This window comes from Nycticebus coucang, chromosome 7 (assembly GCF_027406575.1).
Source record: "Nycticebus coucang isolate mNycCou1 chromosome 7, mNycCou1.pri, whole genome shotgun sequence".
Lineage (NCBI taxonomy): Eukaryota > Metazoa > Chordata > Mammalia > Primates > Lorisidae > Nycticebus > Nycticebus coucang.
The window spans coordinates 58723880-58743503 of record NC_069786.1 but is presented as its reverse complement, the minus strand read 5'-3'; the positions used below and the strand labels follow the sequence as shown (position 1 = coordinate 58743503).

The following is a 19624-nucleotide window of genomic DNA, read 5'->3' as shown; positions in this document are numbered from 1 at the left end:
AACTTTTCTTCAGTTATTTTCTAACTTGATTATTGCTCTGTTTGACACAGTTACTCGATAGTATTATAATTTGTGTATTTAATGTCATCATACTATCCTTCAGTGTTTTCTTGAAAATTCTTAATCAATAATGAAGCTTAATCTCAGGTTTACACAATTATGACCATGTAAAATTTGAAATCATAAAGTTAATCTACTTACAATAGAAAAAATATGCATTATTCAAACGTTTTCTCTCTCTTTACTCTGTGGTCTGCATTTCGCAAAAGTACTGAGCTACCAAGGAGCAATAGAAACAGGTGGCAGTCAGACATTAATTACAATAGTGAAGGAACACATACTATTACTGAACAATCAAAAAAGTTAAATTTCCACTTGTCTCAGGCGGATGAGAAAGCAGAGTGCCAGGCTCCTATTGCCTTTACTGAACATTCCATGAAATCCTCCCCTTCCTTTTTTCTGACTAAAAGAAGTAGAGTGCTCTTTTTGTGATAGTTGAAATTGTGGCTAAGGCATCCCTTGTCCTGTGACCTTTCCCTAGTTAAAGAAGGTCTGCTTGTTTGCACACTTGCCCTTTACCTGGTTCTCACTGTTTTGTAGAATGTCTCACACTACTTTTTACTCAGAAAACAGGTAAAAACAGCTGTGACTGGTGCTTCGTGGGCAGGAATTTGAGGGAGGAGTGAGACAAGACTGTGAGTTATGTTTCTGCCCTCAATTGTCTCCATTTGTAAAATGATCTCAAACTAGACCGCACCAGGTGGGACATGCAAGGCTCCCTTAGCCAAGAAGCTTTTGTTCACCTGTGTTTTTTCCCAGTTAGAACACACTGTTACAGCAGAGGCGCTCCCACTACTGCAAGTTTCTTTTCTTTTCTCTGTTTCTGTGTAGTTGTTTCCTTCGTCCCTCTATCATAAGGATTATTTTTATTTCTCATTCCTTACTTATTGTGATAGGACCTTAATTTTTCCACTTTGTTTTGAAATATTGGTTTTGAGAAACATGTAACAGCTGCCAGGTTCAAGACAACTCGGAATGTCTATTGACCATCATGCAGCCTTTTATCTGCCAGCCTCAAAACACCCTTCTTTTTTTATTCAGTGAAATCTGTATCAGCGGCCCAAGGCAATGGATGTGATGACAAAAATATAAGAGTAATAAAGTTAGTGGTGATTTCATGATAAGCAAGAAAGAACAAATAACATACAACATATTGGCAAAACTAAACATGGTATTTGCAGACAAAAAGCTATTTGTATTAGAAATATTGAAATCACAGCCTTCAGATATTTATATACTAATTAGGATCATATCACTCTAACAAAATTAACACTAAAGGTATACAACCTTGTATGTTGTATGAATATCTTTTAAGTTTCTGTTTACCACTGTTAGCTAAATTAGTTATAATTTCTTTTGGTTTTGGTAAAATGTCACATATATGACACATGATTTCTTTAATATTAACCAGTTGATCTTTAGCTGTACATTTATTCAGATGTTTATACTCAGTGGATGTACTTTTCAGTTTTTTTTTTTTTTCATTTTATTTTTTTATTGTTGGGGATTCATTGAGGGTACAATAAGCCAGTTACACTGATTGCAATTGTTAGGTAAAGTCCCTCTTGCAATCATGTCCTGCCCCCATAAAGTGTGACACACACTAAGGCCCCACCCTCCTCCCTCCATCCCTCTTTCTGCTCCCCCCCCATAACCTTAATTGTCATTAATTGTCCTCATATCAAAATTGAGTACATAGGATTCATGCTTCTCCATTTTTGTGATGCTTTACTAAGAATAATGTCTTCCACTTCCATCCAGGTTAATACGAAGGATGTAAAGTCTCCATATTTTTTAATGGCTGAATAATATTCCATGGTATACATATACCACAGCTTGTTAATCCATTCCTGGGTTGGTGGGCATTTAGGCTGTTTCCACATTTTGGCAATGGTAAATTGAGCTGCAATAAACAGTCTAGTACAAGTGTCCTTATGATAAAAGGATTTTTTTCCTTCTGGGTAGATGCCCAGTAATGGGATTGCAGGATCAAATGGGAGGTCTAGGTTGAGGGCTTTGAGGTTTCTCCACACTTCCTTCCAGAAAGGTTGTACTAGTTTGCAGTCCCACCAGCAGTGTCAAAGTGTTCCCTTCTCTCCACATCCACGCCAGCATCTGCAGTTTTGAGATTTTGTGATGTGGGCCATTCTCACTGGGGTTAGATGATATCTCAGGGTTGTTTTGATTTGCATTTCTCTAATATATAGAGATGATGAACATTTTTTCATGTGTTTGTTAGCCATTCGTCTGTCGTCTTTAGAGAAAGTTCTATTCATGTCTCTTGCCCATTGATATAGGGGATTGTTGGCTTTTTTCATGTGGATTAATTTGAGTTCTCTATAGATCCTGGTTATCAAGCTTTTGTCTGATTGAAAATATGCAAATATCCTTTCCCATTGTGTAGGTTGTCTCTTTGCTTTGGTTATTGTGTCCTTAGCTGTACAGAGCTTTTCAGTTTAATGAAGTCCCATTTGTTTATTTTTGTTGTTGTTGCAATTGCCATGGCAGTCTTCTTCATGAAGTCTTCCCCCAGGCCAATATCTTCCAGTGTTTTTCCTATGCTTTCTTGGAGGATTTTTATTGTTTCATGCCTTAAATTTAAGTCCTTTATCCATCTTGAATCAATTTTTGTGAGTGGGGAAAAGTGTGGGTCCAGTTTCAGTCTTTTACATGTAGACATCCAGTTCTCCCAACACCATTTATTGAATAGGGAGTCTTTCCCCCAAGGTAAGTTCTTGTTTGGTTTATCAAAGATTAGGTGGTTGTAAGATGTTAGTTTCATTTCTTGGTGTTCAATTCGATTCCAAGTGTCTATGTCTCTGTTTTTGTGCCAGTACCATGCTGTCTTGAGCACTATGGCTTTGTAGTACAGACTAAAATCTGGTATGCTGATGCCCCCAGCTTTATTTTTGTTACTAAGAACTGCCTTAGCTATATGGGGTTTTTTCTGGTTCCATACAAAACGCAGAATCATTTTTTCCAAATTTTGAAAGTACGATGTAGGTACTTTGATAGGAATGGCATTGAATAGGTAGGTTGCTTTGGGAAGTATAGACATTTTAACAATGTTGATTCTTCCCATCCATGAGCATGGTATGTTCTTCCATTTGTTAATATCCTCTGCTATTTCCTTTCTGAGGAGTTCATAGTTTTCTTTATAGAGGTCCTTCACTTCCTTCGTTAGGTATATTGCTAGGTATTTCATTTTCTTTGAAACTATGGTGAAGGGAGTTGTGTCCTTAATTAGCTTCTCATCTTGACTGTTATTGGTGTATACAAAGGCTACTGACTTGTGGACATTGATTTTACATCCTGAAATATTACTGTATTTTTTGATGACTTCTAGGAGTCTTGTGGTTGAGTCTTTGGGGTTCTCTAAGTATAAGATCATGTCATCAGCAAAGAGGGAGAGTTTGACCTCCTCTGCTCCCATTTGGATTCCCTTTATTTCCTTGTCTTGCCTAATTGTATTGGCTAGAACTTCCAGCACTATGTTGAATAGTAAAGGTGACAGAGGACAACCTTGTCTGGTTCCAGTTCTAAGAGGAAAAGCTTTGAGTTTTACTCCATTCAGTAAAATATTGGCTGTGGGTTTGTCATAGATAGCTTCAATCAGTTTTAGAAATGTGCCACCTATGCCTATACTCTTCAGTGTTCTAATTAGGAAAGGATGCTGGATTTTATCAAATGCTTTTTCTGCATCTATTGAGAGGATCATGTGATCTTTATTTTTGCCTCTGTTAATATGGTGGATAACGTTTATGGACTTGCGTATGTTAAACCAGACTTGCATCCCTGGGATGAAGCCTACTTGATCATGATGAATGACTTTTTTGATGATAAGCTGTAATCTATTGGCTAGGATTTTGTTGAGAATTTTTGCATCTATATTCATGAGTGAGATTGGTCTGAAATTCTCCTTTTTGTTTGGGTCTTTTCCTGGTTTTGGTATCAGGGTGATGTTTGCTTCATAGAATGTGTTGGGGAAGATTCCTTCTTCCTCAGTTTTTTGGAATAATTTCTGCAGTACAGGAATAAGCTCTTCCTTGAAGGTTTGATAGAATTCTGGAGTGAAGCCATCTGGACCAGGGCATTTTTTAGTTGGAAGCTTTTTTATTGTTTCTTTGATCTCAGTGCTTGAAATTGGTCTGTTCAGGAGGTCTATTTCTTAAAAATATGGAACGCTTCACGAATTTGCGTGTCATCCTTGCACAGGGGCCATGCTAATCTTCTCTGTATCGTTCCAATTTTAGTATATGTGCTGCCGAAGCGAGCACTGCTTTTCAGTTTTTAATTCTCATGGTGATAAGTCCATGGACAATAAATTGTTTTATCTGATTTTCATGATTGCTTTGGGGGAAGATACTATCCAATTTAGAGATTAGTTAAACTGAGGTTCAGAGAAGTTATGTAAAGAACTAATGATCACAGGACAAGGTGGGAATGATGTTTACATCTAGATTGGTCTGTTTACCAACTCTGCAATGTTTCTTCTGAATAGTACACTTTTTACATCTCACCTACTCCATCCTGTATGTGCTAATCCTAGTTCTTAGTCATAGATTCTATTGATTAAACAAGGTATAAGTTTGATTATTTTAATTCACATGAGGAAATATAGCAAGGTTTGCCCTACATATTTTGCATTTTAAACACTACTTTATCAATCAAAATGAATATCAAGCAAGGTAGAGTGAGGGTAGTTAGTATATGCTTGTTAACTGCATAATTATTCATAATATTCTCTTTTACTCTTAAAAGCGACCTGGTTTTGGAGTATAAATTTTATTGTCAAGTTGGATTTGGGGGATGTTTTCATTAAGGGTCCCTTAGCTACTAATGGCCTAATCTTTGTCCAGCATGTAAGGAAGCAGATTGATACAGTTGTGTGAATCAGGAGCAGGGGATTGTATCTTGTCCCTTCCCTCTCTCCTTTCTTCAACCAAACTTTTTTTCTAGGAAAGATTTTGTAATTTACAACACTCACTGTTAGTATTTAAAAGGAATATCATACATTTACTTGTGTGGAAAGTCTCTGGCTTATTTGAAACACCTCCAGTTTTCTGCATCTTGGGCCAAAGACAGGCTCAGTTCCTGCTACACATCCTATTATTTTGTGTCTCTGAGATTCTCCCAAAGGCCACCACCCTCAGGACTCTTCCCTTTGTTCACTGGGTTCATTCTTCCTGAGATAGCCTTTGTGTCCTTTCCCAGTACCCTTCATCTATACTCTTACATATCTGAGAAAATTTCTATACAGCCTCAATCTCAGCTCCTCTCTCAGGTCTATTCTAAATCTCTCCGACGTTTCCATACTTCCTAACATTTTTTCCCTTGTCTTTATTGAAATATTTATGAAATTGTGTCATAGTAGTTTCTATGTCACTTTCTTCCACTTGATGCTTAGGATTTTGAAGGGACTTGTTAAGACACTTATTTAAAAACAGAAGAAATGGGCAGGAGAGCAAGAAAAAGTACATGCCAATTTACAGAGGAAAATATCTGCAAGACAACAGGGTCTGGAAAGGTCTCATCCATCCATTCATTCAAAATCGCATGCTGGTCATTTTACTTCCTATGAGAGTTGCAAAAATTAACAACTTACATTGTTTATTAACTGAGAAAAAATAACTTGCTGTCATATGGTTTATATATTATAGTGCAGTTTATTCTGATGGTAACAACCTATAACCCCCAAAAGACATACAACTACAATCTTTCTTGGTTAACCCAGAAAAAGAAAGGCGAATGGTCAGAAGTGTCCAGAAAGATCCCTGATCCCCACGCAGTCAGCTCACACCAATGGGGTGTCCACAGGTTTAATAAAAAGAATTTGTCTACATGTTCTTTTAATAATATATACCAGCCCTCTGATCTCCTCAGTTAGATACATATGATAAAATAGTTATGAAACCTGGCAATTATTCTGATTTTTTTTTGCTATCTTTTTATACACATTGAATACAGCCACATACTTACGTGGTCTCCCAGCACACTTAATTCTTTTGCCTAATCCCTGAATCATAGATTGAGATTGTAAGGACTGTATGGTATCAGAAGACGCGTTGTCAGTCACATCCTGATACAGGATTTCACCACCTCAGCAAGGACTTCACATCTCTCCTCTCATTCTATCTCCGACTTCACTATTGAAAAATTAGAAAGTACAGAGAGGAGGTAGAAAAAAAAAGACCTATAATCTTGAAACTAACAGGTATCCAATGTTAAAATGGTGGCGGGTATTCCATGTATAATTTTTCTACACAAACACACTTGCGTGCAAGCAGGCATGAACGCAGAATTTTTTTAATAAGACCAGGATAGCACTGTGTATACCAAACTGTAGTTTGTTGTCCTCACTTATAAATTTATTTTGAACATGTAATAGTTTTAATGATTGTATAATACCTTTACATGAACAGTGCATAAATTATACCAATATCCACAGGATATTACCAATAATATCCTCTTATCAACACTTTACTGCTTCCAGCTTTTAACAATTCTAAAAACATAGCAAGAATCTGTACACCCAACTTGACCACTTGCACTGTATTTTTCTGTAATATATGCTCCTAGAAGTATAATTACTGAATTAAATAGTATGTATCTTAAAAGTATCTTAAAAAGATTTTGATACCTCATGTCAAATTATACTTAAAAAGGTAGTGGACTTAATTACACATATTAAATGTCTAATAAAATGTGTCATTCCTTAAAAATTTTATTTACTCAATAAGAATAGTAATTTATTGTCTGATCACTAAATTTAATTCAAACTCTTTATTAAAAAACATATTTGAGTCAATTTATTTTCCTAATTAAAGAAACCAGTTTTGAATATTTCCAAACCTAGGAAGTAATGGGAATCTCTTGAAAAGCTGATTGCCCTAGCAGGGTACCTCACCCCACATAAGGGTCACTCTTCTAGTTCTGCTCTTCACATTCATATTTTTGTTTCGTAATTTGGTGGCAGTTTTCCAAGACCCCGGTGGAGAAACTGGTAATAATTACTTACTATTTAAATAACTTAGTATTTAAAAGATCAGGCATAGTTTGAAATTTTTCTCCTTTCTTTATGAGATAAGTGGGGTTTTAAATTATTTTTAATATTTTTTGTCACCTATAAAACTATAATGAAAATTGTGATTTGCGATAAGAGTTTTTGTTCATTAGTTTTCATTTAACTGTAGGCATTTTATTTTATTATTATTATTATTTTTTTTTTTTTTGGTGGTGGTTTTGGCTGGGGCTGGGTTTGAACCCGCCACCTCCGGCATATGGGACCAGCGCCCTAACCCTTTGAGCCACAGGCACTGCCCTAACTGTAGGCATTTTTTTTTTTTTTTTTGTGGAGACAGAGTCTCACTTTACCGCCCTCGGTAGAGTGCCATGGCATCACACAGCTCACAGCAACCTCCAGCTCTTGGGCTTACATGATTCTCTTGCCTCAGCCTCCTGAGTAGCTGGGACTACAGGCGCCCGCCACAACGCCCGGCTATTTTTTTGTTGCAGTTTGGCAGGGGCTGGGTTTGAACCCACCACCCTTGGTATATGGGGCCGGCGCCCCACTCACTGAGCCACAGGTACCGCCCAACTGTAGGCATTTTAATAGTTTTGCTCAGATGCAAAGTGATGATATTGAAAGGTAGCACACTTATTATAAATATTCTGCTAAAATATCATGTAAGACAAGTGAAATTTACTTGAACACCATGAATGGCAACAAGTACTCAATATTATACATTACATGTGAGGAAATACGTAAGCAGGAGGAACATAACACGGTATTAGCTAAACCACTAACTGTAGCTGGTATAATACTATTGAAATGTCTGCAGGGAAAGATCATTCTTTTCCCAGGCTGCCTTGCTTAACCAAGACACGCAGAGCTCAGGTAATCTGATCTGTCTGTGTGTGACTCAATTCTCCAGTCATCCCTCCAGGTGTTCTTTATAATGAATGTCACTTAACCAAGGCTCAATAGGATTTATGGATTCCCAGATTGCCGTTCTCAGAATTTGTTCCCCAATGAAGAACTACACAAAAATATGACTAATGATACACAACCTTAACAGTCCTATTAGCCAGTATCTATTCACTTGTGTTTTTAAAATCACAGGACTCATTTCTTTGCAGTTCACGTTTCCAGAGTGAACATAAGGTATCCTACTGAAATTTCATACCCACCAACACTCATTATTTTAAATATATTCACGGCAATGTGTGCATAGTGTGAGTTATACAACATTTTCTTAATTACTGGCTCTTTCAACGATGCCAATAACCTCAATGATGATTTCCTTCTGAAGAATAATTTATTCCAAAATGTTCTTATTACCAATTTTTTTTGAAATGCAAGGAATATAGATTACAGTCTCTAAATCTTTACCAAGTAAGAATTTTATATTAGCATTTTTACTTTTTCTTCAATATTTAGATAATAAACTCAATGTTGATAGAGCTACAACAATGTCACTCAAATATAAAAAAATAGACAAAAGAATATTCATAGGTATTTCTTATATGGGAATTGAAAAATCACTGATAGCATTTTAATATTTTTTCCCAAGAAGAGAAGACTTAGAATTTTTAGACTTTAGAATTTTAAAATTAAAGCATAAAGAATGAAGGTGAAACTTGCTCTTTTAACTTCTTTAGCCGTGTGATAGAATACCTGGAAAAAAGAAAGAAAAATCTCAGACATCTTATTTGCATTCCAGCAGAGGTTTATATGCTCATTTCTGTTAAAGATTCCCAGAAATACAAACTATATAAAAGACTAGAAACTTTTTTTAAGAATTTACTTTATTATCAAAGTATAAACGACTGCATTATGATACTAGCAGGTCCTGCCTGTTCACAATCCCATTGTTCCAGAAAAGGAATAATCATCCCCTTCTCATCTGCGCACTTTAACCATAAATCAAGTGACAAATCAGATCCTGGAGTTTTGTTCTTTTTGTTCATTTTTGTTTATTATGTATATTTATGCACACTAGCATCTTGCTAATGAGTTCCAAGATTGAGCTAGCTAAATTATTTGTGGCAACTTATGTGCACTTCTATAATTGGAAATGATTAAATAATAGAGCATGTTTGAGCAGTTTGGATAATATTGGTAATAACTGTCATTTATTGAGTACTTACAAAGTGCCTGTGTTCTTCTAAAATCTTCATTTTTTCACTTCTTCAGCACCTGAGGAAATAGATGTTTTATTGTTCTCGCTGCCCATATTGAAAAATGATGTTTAGTGCCTGCCTCAAGGAGATGCAAGTAGTACAGAAGAGCTAGCCCCTGAGCACAGATTGTCCTCTTTCAGAGACTGAGAGAACTCTGCTGTGTCGCCTCACCTCCTGTTCATGGAAGTACACCTAACACATGTAGAGTTAAGTCGCATCCAGATGGAAATGGTCAATTGTTTCTGGAGTTTAGGCATTTAAACATTTTAAATTTGGGTGCCTCTAATCTTCTTTCTATAAATGCAACTAGACAAACACCTGCCTCCTGCTGTCCAGTACAAGAGGTTTGTGCCACAGGCGCCTCCATCTTACTCTCCTTTGGAAGCAATAGGTATTAAAATCCCTGTTTTTCGTGCACGGGTTTAGTACCTACTGTAATCTGATTACATGTCCCCTAAAGGATTTTAGAAATAATTTAAATTTACCCGTCTCCCACAATACCTTGCATGGAGTAACTGCTCAACAGTTTCTTTAAATAAATGAGTGAATTAAAACATTAAGCTAATTCTTTTAACTAAGCTAGCATTTGATCTGTGAGTTACTTCTTTAATAAAGTGGAAGGAATCTCCTGCCTATTTCATAAAGTGGTTCAGATCATGGACACTAGAGCCCAGGGCCAAATCCTGAACACTGCACTTCAGGATCCTCCACAAGTTATTCTACCGCCCTGTCCTCAGTTCTTCATCAGTTAAATGGCAACTATTACTGTGATAGAAACTAAATGAGATTATATTTATAAAAACATAGTTGGTACCTAGAAACTACAATACATGTATTAGGGTCAAATAAAGTAATATGAAAAGAAAAAATATGTGAAAAGGAATTGGCTTAAGAATACATATTAAGTTGATTTGCACACTAAGTGTTGTGCTTTAAAGGAAATTTGCAACTTCATGTGTGGCTGAATAAAAATTGCGAAACAAATTTTGACTTCAGTGAGTAAAAAAAAAAAAGTATCTTGAAAATCTAAAATGAAAAATTACCAGGAACTTTGTCCCAGAGAATAAGACCTCAGTCTGAATCTGGACAATTTAATTTATTTTTAATTTTGATTGCCAAAACTCATTTTAGGTGTGGTTACCCTGAAAATATCAGCAATTTGGGAAACTTGGACTCTTACGATTTCTCTGTGCACAACTGTCTTTCAGCTACATTACAAATAATTCCAATAATGATATTCCAAAAACCAGACTGTTGACACCTAAAGTTCTTCAATTCACACAGTGAAGAACAAGCTCAGTCCGTCTCTCTTTCCCTTAGTATTTAGTGAGAAACAAGATAATTTTTTTTTTTTTGAGACATTGTCTCACTCTGTCACCCTGGGTAGAGTATCATGGTGTCATTGTTGATCACAGCAACCTCAGACTCTTGGGTTCAAGCAATATTCCTGCCTCAGCCTCCCGAGTGGCTGGGACTAGAAGTGTGCACCAACACACCCAGCTAGTTTTTCTATTTTTAGTAGAGATAGGGTCTGGTCTAACTCTTATTGAGGCTGGTTTCGAACTCTTGGGCTCAAGCAAAACCCTGCCTCAGCCTCCCAGAGTGTTAGGATTACAGATGTGAGCCAAGGCACTTGGCCCAGAACTAAAATATGTTTTGTTGAAAGCAAAGTTGTGGAAATAATTGAAGCCTATTTACTTGAGAAAATAAGTTGATGTAAATATCCAAATCCAGGCACCATAGCTAAAGTGACCATATCATTTATTTAAGAGTTCTTTTATTATACACATATTTTATCCTAGTCTATAGCTTGATTTTATCATTCTTTTAACAATGTCTTTCATGAAGCAGATGTTTTTAATTTTAATAAATTTCAATTTATTTTTTTCATAGATCATATTTTTGGCATTAAGTCTAAAAATTCATCATCAAAGCAATGGTTCTCTACATTTTCTTCCATACAACTTATGATATTTCTTTTTTTATTAAATCATAGCTGTGTACATTAATGCGATCATGGTGCACCATACACTGGTTTTATAGACCGTTTGAACTTATGATATTTCAACTTAAAATATTTTTGACTTTGTGACAGTGTGAAAGCAATATTTAATCAGTAGAAACCACATTTGGAGTACCTTTACAATCCTTCCGTTTTTTATTTTCAGTACAGTATTCAATAAATTACATGAGTCATTCAACATGTTGTTATAAAATAGGCTTTGTATTAGATAATTTTGTGCAGGTATAGGCTAATGTAAGTGCTCTGAACACATTTATGGTGGACTAGCCTAAGTTATGATGTTCAGTAGAACAAGTGTATTAAATGCATTTTTGACTTACAATATTTGAAACTTATGAGGGGCTTATAGGAACATAATTCTTTTGTACTTCAAGGACTATCTGTATTATCTACCAGAAATTTTATAATTTTGTGTTTTACATTTAGTTCTAAGATCTATTTTGATTTAATTTTTAAAGCATAAGTTCTTTCAACAAATGGTGCTGGAACAAGTAGACATCCACATGCCCAAAATAAATTTTGGTACAAAGTAGGATTCTTTTTCAAGTGAATGGGGGAAGTTATTCAAGATTGTCGCAGTCAAACTGGATGTATGGACGTTCTAAATACAACCTATCTGGCATTGTGTATCAGAGTTTTCAAAATGTAAAACGTTTTATAGTACAGACTTTTCATGAACATTTTTTAGGCTTTCCAAACTGGCGAGTTTAAAAATGTAGCCACTCATTCTTGCAATGCCTAAAATGCTTACTGTGTAGTCAAAGACAATATCTTGCAATCTGGAGAAATGAGTCAGAAATCCTCTAAAGAATACAATGCACCTGCTGACCTCTTCGAAATAAGACTGCAAATGAATTCCTCTGTAAATACCAGTTGAAGGTTCTTAGTAAAGGGAATTAACCTTAACCATTTTGTGAACCATAGTGAGTCTTGAGAACAGCAATGGACTAAAGAGGTAAAATAATTGAGTTCATTGTTGAATGCTAACAATCCTTTAGGATATCTTTGACTTTCAAAAGGATCTTTATCTTGGAATCTTTTAAAGTGTGGGTGCGTGTGAACAAAGATATGTGCACAGCCACTGTTTTTCTTTTGTGGCTTTTCCGTCAGGCCTTTGTTAAATGTGTTGGTTTATTTGTAATCCTGTAATAAATTAGCTTTGCATTGCACGTAAAATTTGTTATCAAAAGGATGAATGGTTTAAGTAGGAGGAACATCCCAGAAAAGTTAGGGTTGATAGAATTAAAGCAGAACGATAGTAACAGTAGTGTTAATAAAAACAGTAAAACTTAATTCACATTTGCAACATAAAGTAAATGTATTAGTACTCACGAGTTAAATATAGATTGATCTTTTCAAATTTCAAGAACATTCAAATAACAAAAAATCAAAATTGAGAAGCAAGACCCTGAATTGTTTTTCAGAGGAAAATTAAATGAAATGGTACAGACAGTATTCTCACATTGTTTGTATTTTTGCAGATCAAATACAAACATTAAGGAAATCATCTTTGTGAAAATTTGATTTGTAAACAAAATTAACTTTTGCAATGTTACAATCCAAAAAGGGAGGGTAACAATCCTGTGAACTACAGTAAATATAAATTACTCCTTCCCTTCCACATTCAACTGACTTTTCTTTTAAATTACCCCATCTGGTTGAGACCATTGTACTTGAAGAAATAGAACTGGAAGAATGTTGGCAAAATAAATGGAGGTATAAGAAATTACATCCTCCCCACTTATCTGCCTATTTTCTGGTTGAATTACAATGTTCCTTTCATTTTGTCTTTGCTAAATAAAAGTGTTTAACATAAAGAAATACCTGAATAAAGACATTACAGAATTTATAGGATACGTGAACATGGAAATTACATTATTTGGGCAGTCATATATATTTTCGGCTGAGAATTTTTTTTTCTTTTTAATTAACTAAGATGAGGAGGGGACAAAATCCAACAAGCAGGCTTCCAGTTGGCATTATTTTAATTCAGTCTTTGTGAAAAGTTAGTCATAAAATAGAGCAGCACACGAAATTCTTACTTTGGGAGTCATTTCTTCTTGTCCACCATCCTGCATTTCCCTTCAACTCGGTGTTCTGGGGAAACATTGTCCTGCCTCCAAAGCATAATGAGCCAGAGATTTTAGAAATCTTTGGCAATTCAAAAGCAACATTTATGCCTGTCTTTCAAATGGCGAACGAATTAGCATGAGCCTTGCTAAATTACAGGAAGGAATGTTCCATATATCTAACTTTGCTATGATTACTTTAATTGAAATTACTCTTTAGAAAAACAGACATACGGAAGAGTTGCTAATATCTTACCACAAACTCTCCTACAACCTTCACATACCTTCTCCTACTATTCACAATTTGCTGCATTTGCTTTACCTCCTCCAACATTTGTCTGTATGATGTGTGTTTAAGCACATTGCTATTTTGCATCTATTAATTTTGCTGAGATGTTTGAATTAATTTGGAGAGATCGGGACTCTCTATCCTTAACTACTTCAATATTTCATCTCCTAATAATCAGGAAACTATTTTATGTAACTACAGCTTAATTATCAAATTTAGGAATTTTGACATTGATAGAATAAAATTATCTAATGTACTCTAATTTGAAATTTTGCCAATTGTTCTCATATTGTCCTTTAAATCATTTGTTTTTAATATTTTAGGGTTTAAAACAGTCTCATGCATTGCAGCTTGGTATGTCTCTGTAGTTTCCCTTAATTGGGATCACTTCCTCAACCTTTCTTGGTTTTTGCCGCATTAATATTCTGTAAGAAGACAGGCTTGTTGTTTTGTAGAATGTTCACTATGGATTTGTTTGATGTATCTTCATGATTGATTTAAGTTGTAGATTTTTGTAATGATCAACATATAAGCGATGTTGTGTCCTGATTCTAGCATCACTAGGTGCACCTGGTGTCAGCTTGTCCTATAATTGGTGATGCTAAATTTGATCACTTTTTATGCTACTTTATGTGTTTTGACAAAAAATTGGAAAATGGATTTTAACAATATTCTGTAAATAACACCAATAGAATAAATTTAACAGAATCGTGAAAGACTTCTACAATAAAATAGTCATAAATACAAAGAATAATCATAAATACATAATTTAAGAGAATTAAAGAGTAAGTAAAGAAGAGATATATTCTATAAATTACTCAGAAGACTCAATATCATAACAATGTCTAGTCTTTTCAAATTTGTCTGCATCATAGCCAAAATTAAGGGAAGACTTAAAATACAAGCTGATCAAAAATATGAATGAAAATGTAAAGAACCTAAAATATGCCAATGATGGAAAGGAATAAAATTTGATGACCCAAACAACCTGATTTTAAGAATTATTACAAAATTACTGTTTTCATGACATTGTGGTATCAGTATAAGTACAGATAAATAGATCAATAGAAAAGAATAATCCATAAATAGGTCCTCATATATACAGTTAATTGCTTTTCCATAAAGGCATAAAGATAATTCAATAGAGAAAAGCAAGTCTTTCCGACAAATGAACTAGATTAACTAGAAAAACTTACAGGAAGAAATGAATCGTGCTCCCTACATTGTACTATGCATAAAAAGTAATTTGATTTTTGTTATAAACCTAAACATAAAAGGTGAAATTGTAAACTTTCCAGAAATAAACAGAAAAATATCTTTGTAACTTTGAGTGGTAAAGATTCCTAAGAAAGGATGCAAAGGGCACTAACCATAAGAATAAAAAATAATGAATTGAATATCATCCAACTTAAAAACTTATGCACTTCAAAACATCCCATTCAGAAATGAAAACTCACACAGACTGAGAGAAAATATTTAATATATTTATTGTATTATATATTAATTATAATATTAAAATATTTAATATATTTAATGTATTCTATGAGTGCACATATACATATATAATCTAGCTATATGCCTACATATAGGGTTATATTTATATGCATGCGTGTGTATGATCAGTAATGAAAAGAGAAATGTCCCAGATAAAACGTGTGAGAGATGTGTGTAGGCACTTCACACAACAAAGATACACAATGGCCAGTAAGTACATGGATATGGAAATGCAATTCAAAACCAAAATGAGATGCCATTACACCCACTGGAATAGCTAAAATTGAACCAATCGAGAACACTAAATGTTAGTAAGGATGTGGAGCAACTGAATTCTTATACATTGCCAGTGGGATCATGAAATATTAATGGTATAGACCCTTGTTTCATTATAAAGTTAAAGGTGCACGTACCTTTCAATCCAGCAATTCTTCTTTCAGGTCTCTATCTAAAAAATTAAAATATATGTTCACAAAATGATTTGTGTGAAATAGCAATTTTTAGTTATAAAAGCTCAAATCTGAAACAAACTCCAAAGTCTATAAATAGGGGTACATATAAATAAGTTGTGATATAGCCACACAATAGTACAGCAATTAGCAAAGGACAATAATAAACTGTTGATATATGTGTGTGTGTATACATATATATGTGTATATGTATATATATAAAGCATGAATAATCCCTAAAACAGGTTGAGCAAAAAAAGCTGAAAAAAATACACACTGCTTATTTCCAAATAAATAAAGCTCAAGGTTAGCAAATACTGAACTATGGTGATAGAAATCAAACAGTAGCTGCCTATAGCACAGGGGAATTAAGAATTGATTGACTGGAAAAGAAATACACAGGAATTTTGAGGAGTGATGGGCACATTCTTTATATCAATTGAGGTGTTGATATTTGAGTCTGGCATGGTCCAAGCTCAACAAATTACAAAAATTTTCATTTCGCTGTACAATTTTCCCTCACTTTAATAAAATCACTTTTTACTTTCAGAGTCAGACTATGTCTTCAATCACCACACAATCAGGACAGAGACTTCTATGAGACTTAAATAATTGCATCAAAGGAAATATATTTTTTTAAATTCTAGGCATTTACTTTTATATGTAGGGGAATTAGCTTATATTTATATTCTGTTGGTTGAATATTTATGATAGCACTAAAAATCACAGTACGTAACTCTATCTTTCTTTATTTTTCAAAGTTGAGAGATACTAGAAATATGCCAATATATCAGTCAGGTTTTATTTTCATAATATAGAAACTCACAGGGAGGCACCTGTGGCTCAAAGGAGTAGGGTGCCGGCCCCCATATGCTGGAGGTGGCGGGTTCAAACCCAGCCCCGGCCAAAAACTGCATACAAACAAACAAACAAACAAACAAACAAAAAACTGTATCTAAACCAATTGCATTTAATTCACTTCTACATTAGTAGAAAAATCTCAGTTTTGTTCGAGGGCATTTTTTTATTCTTAAATGGCAAATGAATCTTCAATAACCTGTGAACTCCTCAGGGGAGGGTATTTTCTATTGATTTCTCTTTGTAGTTTTCAAGGTTCCATTATGGGAAAGGACAGAAATGACCATTTTAATGAGAGCCAATTGTTATTTGATGCAGATACAAGGAGTTCTACTAATCCAAAATAAAGTTTGTCAAAAAAGAAAACAAGAATGGTAGGAATATAGGACAGATTTCTACCTAAGAGGGGTTTTTTTGTTTGTTTTTGTTTTCTTGAGACAGAGTCTCAAGCTGTTGCCCTGGGTACAGTCGCATGGCATCAAAGCTCACAGCAACCTCAAACTCTTGGGCTTTTACATCCTCCTGCCTCAGCCTTCCAAGCAACTGGGACTATAGGTGCCCACCATAATGCCCGGCTATTATTTGGTTATAGTTGTCATTGTTGTTTGGCGGGCCTGGACTGGATACGAACTGCCAGCCTTGGTGTATGTGGCTGGCGCCCTAGCCACTTGAGCTATAGGTGCCGAGCCCTATCTAAGAGTTTTTAGTCTGGAGAATAATTTTGAAAGAAAATCTAATTGTACAATTCCAAAGATATATCTGTGTGCTATTCATGCGATCAGATGCATCTCCTCTTACCACAATCTTGAAATCTAGAACTTTCTTTGTGACGGAAAGAAAACATGTTTAAATGTATAGTGAAATTGGGATCCCCAAGAGATGGTATTGGCTGGCTTTATAATTGTTATTTTTATTTGTTTAAATTTTTACTTATTTATCGTTGGGGATTCATTGAGGGTACAAAGAACCAGGTTACACTGATTGAATTCGTTAGGTAAAATCCCTCATATAATTGTGTCCCGCCCCAAAAATATAAATTATGTTTTAAAGGAAAAGTTAATTTGTGGCTGCTAGAGATGAGACGAGTATGTTTGAGAAGGAAGCAACATTTTATTGACTGACACAAAGGGCACCAAGGATGGTGTGTGCCCCTGTTGCTTTCCTGTATGCATAGCCCGTCAGGACACTCTGACTCAAGTCTCGTGTGTTTTCTTTCCTTTTATTCTTCTATATGATTAATGGCTTCCAAATCAATCCAAAGCCACATCTCAAATCTAGTGCACTACTTCATAAGATTTTTTCTAATGACAGAATTCAGGCCAGCACTTATCCTAATCAAAGCTTGAACTGCATACGAATTATTTTATTATGTGATAAAGGTTATCAAACACATTTTATCCTTCTTGGGAAAAATTATGTGTCTCAATTTTTATTAATAATATTATCATTCTGATTACTGGTATCCATTTGGGATCTTTAAAGTTTTACTAGTTCCAACAGAAAGCTTAATCTTGATAATTCTCTTCCTCTGTTTATAAGCTTCACAAGAATGATTAATAAAAATAAGTTGGAGGGTGAGATAATATTTTCTTCTTTAATTATAGGTGTAGTGAACATTGGATTAGGATCTATGGTCTTTAAATATGAAATATTTGAAGAGGTTACTTATTCTGTAAAAAATAATATATGGCTTTCATATTTGCTGCTCAATTATTGGAGGCAGCAAAAAACTGGAAACAGGATGCAGAGGTGGAAATAAAATGGAGAAAGATTTAAATATAAGAAAGGAAGACTGTGAAGTACAAAGAAATAAACATCTGTAGTGGAGACTGAGTGGGATAGGAAAACTTTTTCAAGTCTTAGAGGGAATAATAGAAGAAAAAAGAATAAAAATTTAAAAAAACTGGTGTTTCGTCTCTTCCAAAGAAAACATGCCGATGAAATCTCTGGCAAATGTAAGTTCAAGAGGGTTATCTGAGACTAGACACCCTGATCCTAGAAGGATGAATTTTTCAGTGTGAAGAATTTCTTCCTTAGATCTGTTTTCTGTTCTATTTGGAGCTAAGGCAAGAGTGATGAATAATGAATAGCAGGACACTCTAATAGTCTGGAACAAAGGCAGAAGCACTAGAATTCATTACATCTTATTGTGTGAGAGCCATATATTGACAGTTACATAGATGAAAGCACTCCCACTCTATAGATAACAGGTCTTTGTTCCAAACAACAGATTTACTTTTCCACAAGTAGAAGCTGATACTTGAGGCCTATTTTGCCTTCCTCACCTTGTCTCTTTGATGAAGTAACTAGATTAAGCCCCGTGGAAAACAAGATAATAATGATAATAATAGCATTTCCACCCTTGAGTCAATTTAAAACAATATTATCTAGAGATGAAATGCTGTAGAATCACAAAATTTTAAGATGATGAGGGACTGGGATCATCTATTATGCTTTCTGGGAAGTGTGCCAATGGCTTCTGGCCCAGAGAGCTGCCCCTGTGATGCTGCCTAACTAGCCAGCTTCCCGCATGCCTGCCTGTCTCCCTGCCTCTTTTGCCTCCCTCCCTGCTTCCATCCCTTTCTTGTTTCTTTCCACAGCCTTTACTTTATAACTGCAGAAACCAAAGCCAAGCAATTGTCCAAGGTCACTTGGAATCAGAATGAGGACCCACATCTTTCGACTTCTTTCTGTATTTAAAATTCTATTGTTTTAGGTAGTTGAGGTGGCTTATAATCCTAGAACTCTGGGAGGCTGAGGTGGGTGGATGGCTTGAACTCAGAAGTTCAAGACCAGCCAGAGCAAGAGTGAGACACCATCTCTAAAAATAGCCAGGCATTGTGGCAGGTACCTATATTCCCAGCCAGTTACTTGGGAGGCTGAAGCAAGAGGATTGCTTGAGTCCAAGAGTTTGAGGTTGTTGTGAGCTATGATGCCACAGTGCTCTACCAGGGCAAGAAAATGAGACTGTCTCAAAAAAAAAAAGAAAAGAAAAAGAAATTATATTGTTTTAATAAAGAATGTATTCATGGAATTATTCACAATTTTTTTTTCTTTTTTTACTATAAAGAAATTGTTATAGTTCAGCTAAGTTTGTCTGTGTTAGCTATTCACAGGAAAGCAGTTAGGCATTTTTGTGAATGATTCTATCATGTCCTCTTACAAGTTTCTTAATAAATGAACTTCAGAAGTTAGTGAG

The 19624-nt window shown here is 35.0% G+C and overlaps 1 protein-coding gene and 1 non-coding gene across 3 annotated transcripts in view; one reads left to right on the top strand and one right to left on the bottom strand.

Annotated features, from left to right (window-relative positions):
• The window catches only part of KCNH7 (potassium voltage-gated channel subfamily H member 7), a 542346-nt gene that overhangs the window by 9498 nt on the left and 513224 nt on the right, over positions 1 to 19624 (top strand). The gene's annotated exons all lie outside the window — the stretch shown is intronic.
• Positions 4231 to 4337, bottom strand: LOC128590921 (U6 spliceosomal RNA). The gene has a single exon (XR_008381383.1). It is a non-coding gene; the product is annotated as a U6 spliceosomal RNA (small nuclear RNA).